Source organism: Petaurus breviceps, unplaced genomic scaffold, assembly GCF_028583685.1.
Source record: "Petaurus breviceps papuanus isolate PSGF00001 unplaced genomic scaffold, PetGlider_PUasm1.0 139, whole genome shotgun sequence".
Taxonomy (NCBI): domain Eukaryota; kingdom Metazoa; phylum Chordata; class Mammalia; order Diprotodontia; family Petauridae; genus Petaurus; species Petaurus breviceps.
Window position 1 is genome coordinate 11,367,950 of NW_027185697.1, and position 7,401 is coordinate 11,375,350.

Below are 7,401 nucleotides of genomic sequence, written 5' to 3' on the forward strand. Positions count from 1 at the left end.
AGAGAGAGAGAGAGAGAGAGAGAGAGAGAGAGAGAGAGAGAGAGAGACAACACCAGAAGATGAAAGCTGAAACCTACCATAAAATTCATTCTAATGAAAAGATCAAAAAACTTAAGAGTCAGAAAACCGGGATTCCAGTCCAGCTTTACTAATTTCTAACTAGGAACAAGTCACTTATGATCCCTATCAGTCCAGTCCATTTGGTGTTACTTCCTGTTAGAGATGGAAGGGAAGTTAGAAATCATCCCTCATTTGAAAGAGAAATTGATGCCCAGAGAGTTGAAGTGTCTTGTCTATAGTTAGATGATCACTTACTTTTACATTTTCAGAAGGTGATACCTGAGAGCTTCTCATTTCTCCTGGGTCAAGTTCCCTATAGGTTTTCAGGCCATGAGATCCTACTTAACCTTGCCTTGAAGCCTTTAAAATGAGTTCTCCCAAAATCAAGAATGGAAGTCAACAAAATCTGGCCTTCTCTATGACAAACTCAAAGAGGGACTGGTCACTTCCCCCCATGATTCCTATCATTTCTATACCAGCAACTAACACCAACTTGTTAGGGAGACCTAGATCTAAAATAAAACCTCCTCTTCCTAATGCAATGAATAAGACAAATCTCCTTTTGATAGAATGAGAAAACTCCAAGAGGTGTCTAGATAATTGAAGTCTTTTATCACTAACTCATCCATGCCTCTGGGCCAAGCTTGTGATTTGTTTCCTGAATGCTTCCTCTCTTTCTTCTTTCTGTCCAGGTGGTCTGTAGTATACTCTGATGCCAAAATCACCTCAGTTTGTCTCTAGGTTGATCTTCACTCAGACACTCTCTACCATTTTTTTCTCTGTGATTCCTGGATTTTCTCAAATATGTATATGTTCTTAATATAAAGTGCTATCCTACCACACCCTTTTTTATTTATCCCATTTCTTTTAAATACTGTATATCCATTCGGAACCATATTCTATTCATGAGTTTCATCTCACTAAGTTTCTGTGACATCCAAGAGGTGAAATTTGCTTCTAAGCAATCCTAGCTCCCTTCAGAGTTCAGCTCTATTGTTCACTTCTAGATGAGGCTTTTCCTGGCTCCCCCAGGTCCTAGTGTCCCACACTACCTCCAAAAATAACCTTTAGGTTTCTTTAAAAATAAATTTCATATTCGTTTTATGGGTCTCAGTTGTCTCCCTGGTTAAAATGTAAGCATCTTGAGGCAGAAATCATTTCATTTTTTTCCTTTCTATCTCCAGTGCCTGGCACATAATAGGCATTTAACAAATGTTTATTAATGGGCTCACTTTGCTTATTGCCTAAACAGTGAGATTTTGTGTATTAATATTTGAGGCCATGGGTTTTTCTCTTGCTCTTTTTTTTGGATCTTTTCTGTTACCTCTTGAATGTCTCAACTATCATCCTTCCTTCACTTCAGCAATTCTTTAAGGTATTTAGTTTGGTAACTACACACACATTCATATACACACACATATTTAGTTTTTTCTCTCTCTCCCATCCATTTATTTTAAAAGTCTTTTAAATTAGATTTGCAAGCCACTAGGCAAATACATTTTTGCCAGTCCTTATTAGGAACACTCCATTCCTGGCCAGGAACCTGTCATTCCTATATTTTAAGCCATGGTGCAGGAATCTAAATTCCATAGCCAGACAATATCTCCTTAGCCAGTTGTTTACTTCCCAAATCAGCCTTCTTTGCTTCCTTTATCTTCAGGGGAATGCAGTGAGTTAAACCCTACTTATCTATGCCCTCGTGGTCTTCAGTTTCTTGCCCAAGACTTCGTTATCTTTGGCAATGCTTTCTGGGTTCCTCCTGGCAGTATCATTTGTGCCCAAGTGAATCACCCCAGGTAGTGGGTAGCAGTCATCTGTTTTGACATCAAGACATTCCCTGTTATGTCCTGAATGTATGCCCTGGGAAGACAACAGACCTCTCTGTTGTTAAGATCAGATTAACAGATAGCTGTCCCAGGACTCCTGAGCCAGAGTTACCAATTACTGCACCTTTTCTGTTCTTCCTCTGATACTCCCTGGAACAGATCTCACCTCATAGCTTCTGAGACTCTGCTTTATTAGTTCTTGAATAATAAGCAGTTACTTCCTCCTCAAAGGATCCAGCTTCTTCCTCTCATAAATAACCTTAAATTTGTCTTTAAGCTTCAAATATGAAATTGTCCTTTTCCTTCCTGTACTCCTCTGTGTAACTCCTCCTGTCCTGGACTCCAGCTTCCATTCTCCAACTCCCTAACAAAGGCCAGTTTTCTTTTCTGCTTATTCCATATCCTCTTTATCCTGTTGAAATCTCACTGTTTTTGGGTTTTTTTGGTTGGATTTCTTGTTTGTTGTTTTTAAGAAAATTTCCTTTTCTCTGACAACGTGGAGAGTGGAGAGGTAGTCTTCAGACCCTTTCCCTTTCTCTTCAAGGAGCAAGAGTCACCTATATTTAGAACACAGATCAAAGCCTCTTGGCTAGAACAGGAATACAAATGCACTAGTTGCAAGTCACTGCAACATATTTCCTGTGTAACTGCTGTCCATGTCATCCCATGTATCTTCCTGAGGACATCCACCCAATCTCTTCACATTGTATGGATGTCAGTAGAATACACAGGTTACCCATTGGCTATTTATTCCTCACTATCCTAAAATGCTAGGCCCATTTTGTCTTTTGATCATTTGTCTCACTGATAACATCCTTTACCTGGTTTCTCCTCCTCAATGGAAGTACTTTAAGGCTTATGCATGCCCATGCATATTTCCAATTCTCATTGACTCACCTGAAAGTTTTATTCTTCAGATACTACTGCCCTTGGTGTCTCCCATGTATGCATCAAAATCTTACAAAATTCTTCAAAATATTTAACCACAGATAACTTTGTTCTACAACCCTTTAGTGACCGTTAAGAAATTACAAAGTTTTTTTGGTTCTTTTTTAATGACCCCAAGCATCTCCATGATGGAGATGGTCCATTGTCCTGACATCAGTCTTCTCAAGGCCATCAAAAAAATATATGATTGAAAAAAGAAGTTGGGCAGATCCTGTGGTGAGAAGGAATGTAAGTGAAAGACAGTCTGGGTAGTTCATCGTTGTCCTCAGAATTCTATGGAACTTGAGAAAGGCCCCCAGACAGTCAACAAGAATTGATTAAATACCTATGTGCACTGTGTTAAGTGCTGGAGATTGATTTATGTTGTCTTTCAAGTCATTGACAAAAAATAAAACACCATTGAACAGAGTAGGGCTCAGGACAGATCCTGGTGACATTCGCTAGAGAGAGACCTCTCTCTAGATTGAAGTTCATCTAGTTTTGGACCCAGCTAATTGCACTATTATCTAGTCTGCAACTTCCATGCAGGAAGATGACATAAAAGACTTGGTCAAGCATCCTGCCCAAATCTGGGTGTTTTCTCCATAACTTTCCCTGATCTACCCCCTCCTAAAAGAAGGCTTGCCGGAGTTCACCATTCTCTGAGTTTGAATTCTCTCCCCTGACCTCTTCCAAAAATGTTTTGTTGTATGTACTTCTCTGTGTAGTGTGTGGTGATGATGTCCAGTTGTGAGGGCCTTGAATTCCAGGCAAAAGGTGTTGAACTTGACTCAGTGGGAAATATAGAGCTACTGAAGGGTTTGGGACAGAGGGTGGGCATAGGAGAGAAGGGAGAAAACAGAGACAGAGAGCAATGTGAAGAGTGAATAATAGTTTAGAAAAGAGAAAAAAATGAAGGCAAGGGGACTCATTTGTCTGGCATGCACTCCTGCTACATTGGACAAGGTCTGGGATGAGATGGAAGTCTCCCAGGGATGAGATCTGGACTGAGAATGAGCCTGGTGACCCACTCTTTTGAGGATAGAGCTCAGCTCAGCTAAGAAGGGAAGCCATCCCTTTGAGAAGAACTGGTTTTGCTCTTTCTGGAAAGGTGAGGAAGGACTTTTCTTCCTCAGGAAATTGACTCTTTTAGCTGGAAATCACCAACATTATCACTCTCATACATCAGAATCATCAAATATTAGATCAGGAAAGGACCTCAGCCATCATCTTGTCTAGCCCCTTCCTTTCACAGCTGAAGAAACAAGCCTAAGGCCCAGAGAGCCCCAAGGCCATAGAGCCAGTTAGCTGACTTCCTTCCATCAAGGGTTTCTGCCAATTGCACCACACTGTCTCACAACATTGTTCATTGTCCGCCTCATTAGTAGCGATGTTATTGTTGTTTGTTATTTGCATGATGTTCTACTCTGCAGCACAGGAATGAACCAAATGACCATCCAAGGTCCTTGGCCAGGCCAGCTCAGCCCCACAACTATTGGGGATGGCTGAAGAAGGGAAGATGAGCCCAAGTTGGCAGCTAGTGCAGCCTCAGGAGTCATTATTGGGGGAATATGTCCAAAAGAGAGGACAAGCTCAGATACAGACCCAGGAAGAGATGCACACACACACACACACTCCCTTCTATCCCAAGTATGAATCTCCTTTCCCTTCCCTCCCAATGGAATCTGTCCTTTGGCCCAGAGAAGGCACTCATTTACTCATGTCAGTAATTTGTCAGACTCTTATAGGGATGATAGAGTATGAGCATTTGTATCCCCGATCTCAGCAGAAGCTGCCTGAAAGCAGAGCCTGTGACTCCCCACTAGACCAGGGGACCTCCAGGACAAAGATCATGTCTCCCTCATCAGCCTAGAGGCTCCCTGAGGGCAAGAGCTGTATTGCCCAGTGTGAGCAGGGGCTCCCTTCAAACTGGGATTCCCTAAGAAATCCCAGGCAAGGGGTTGAGAATCAGAAAGCTCTTAGACTGATCCTGTTGGTCATTTGAGGTGGAGAGGAAGCAGCCCCGGGTAGAAAGTCTGACCCTCATTCCATGGCTTGGCTTCCTGGGGAGACACAGCCATGGCCACAGGGACGTAGGGCATTGGGTTTTCTGGCAAATGGACAAAGCATACTGAGTTCATGATCTCCTATTCTATGTGTGAACGTGTTGGGCTCCCAGCCCAGGGAAACCTTTCCTACACAGAGCAGGAAGATTCTCTGATGCCAGGCCACCTGTCCCATCATGAGTGTAATCTTAAAAGGAGAGACATCAAAGGTATTCCCATCACTGGGATATCTTGGGGAGGCAGTAGGGAACAAATGACTGGAGTCCTGGGGCCAGACTGTTTGTTTGAATCTCAGGTTTGTTACTTGATTTCTGTGGGACCCTGGGCAAATGAGATTATTTCTCTAAGGTCTCATTTTCCTCTTCTGTCAAATGAAAATGGTAGCCTCAGTGATGTCCGATGTCCCTTCCCATCTGAGGTCCAAGATAAGTGAGATATTTCTGGTTGAAGGAATCTTCCTGCCCCTCCCCCTTCCCAAATCAAAGCAAGGAGGTGACCATCTACTCTGCCTAAGGGCAAGACCAGGCCTGGCATTCCAAAAATATTTGCCAAATTGTACATGGTTGAATCATACCCGAGAAGGCATCTGAGACTGTAGCCCAGCTCCCCAATTCTCCCCCCAGCAGGGTCTGTCAGATAAGAGACCTGGTAGTGGGTGTGTCTGGGGGAGAAGGAAGAGACTCAGCCTGTTCTCCTGCTGTAGGAAAATAGGAAGATTTCACTTAGGAAAGTGGTAAGAGGAGAGCTGGCCTAGGCTAAGGGCTGGTTGGCCAGTGTGCCCTGGGTCTGGACAGGTCACAGGGCCTATGCCCTTGCATGTGGAATTCTAAGGCCTCTCCTTCTGGGGATGAGCCTGCCCCACTTAGGGAAGGACTTCACACACACTCACACACACACACACACACACACACACACACACACACACACACACACACCAATAAACTTGGCTGCTTTCAATACCCTGTTCTGTAAGTCCCTGTTGTGCAAAGGAAAGAGTACTACATCTCAAATCCTGACTCTATTATTTACCATCCGTGTGACCTCAGGTACACCCATCACCTCTCTGAGCCTCATTTTCATTCTCTATAAAATGAGGGCCTTGGACCTGATGCCCCCAAGGCTGCTTTCAGCTCCCAATCCATTAGTCCTAAACCTTTAGGACCTTGGGCAACGACCTTTCTTTCGGGCCTCAGAGGCCTCATCTGTCTAAGCAGGGGATTATCTGAGGCCTAAGCTCCCTTCTGGCTCCATGTCTGTCTTAGACCAGAGGCAACCCAAAAGTGAGAACTGCACCCCACCTCTATCTTCCCAGGACTTCCTTAAGGGAAGAAAGGAAGGAAGGGAAGGAGGGAAGGAGGGAGGGAGGGAGGGAACCAGGGAGCCTAGTTTTCAAGTAAAAGCCAAGAATAGGCTCAGGAGGAGATTGAAGGCCAGTCTGTGAATTTCCGAAAAATGGAGGCCCTGGGAGGAAGTCACCTATGAGATAAGGGTGAGGGTTTTACAGAGGGATCTTCCAGGCTGAGAAAGCTGCAGAGGTGGGTTTGTATTCCAGGATGAGGAGACCCCTGGTACTGAGGGAAGTTACAGGAGAAGAAAATAGCAGAGCCATGAAGTGGGGGCACCAGCTGTTTGTCTACCACTCCCTATGCCCCTGCCCCTCAGTGAATCCCTGCCCCCAAATACTGCCTAACACCTGTGGGTATTGATGAGGTTAAGAGTGATAAAAGTGTGTAAGTCCTCACTCAACCCCACCAGCCTGGCAAGTTGAAGCCACTCAATACCTACTATTCTCAGTTGTGTTCTACAGAAACAGAATGCGGCGTACCCGTCCTTCTACAAGGAAGTCAGAGCTCAGAGACATGGGGACATGTTGCTTCATTGGTATCTTCAGACCAGCACAGGGGGATCTTCATGGCTGAATAATAAACCTTGAACTAAGCTCACCCTTCACTCACAGTGCCCCTGAGCCTGAGCCTGACCCAGCCCTTGTCCTTCAGCCTCCAAGTAACCCTGACCCAACCCAGATTTAATTCTCACTGACCCTAAGCTGATAATTATAATAACTGACATTTATAGAGAACTTTAATGTTTTCAAAACAATTTAAAGACATTGTCTCATTTGAACCTCACATCAACCCTGTGAAGTAAGGGAATAATAATTAATAATAATAACTCCCTCAAAGTCCAACCCATCATCTATGTCATGATTGGGGGGAAGGGGGTGGGGGGAGGGAAATGATAAAGTAAGGGAATGCCAGTTGGGTGATGACCATAGGGTCTCCATAGCTGCAAAGACCTAGAGGGAGGAACCCTGAATCACCACTCAATTGGCTTCTTATTGGGTTCATGCCCTAGCCAATGGGATGCAGCTCTTCCTAAGAGTCAAAGAAATGAACAGGGTGGCATAATAAATCAAAAATGCCAATGAGCCACTTGCTGGAAATGTTTTGCTGCAGATGGCAGTAACTACTACAGTGAGAAAACCAAGAGTGTACATAAAATGGACAGGAGATATAGGTGAT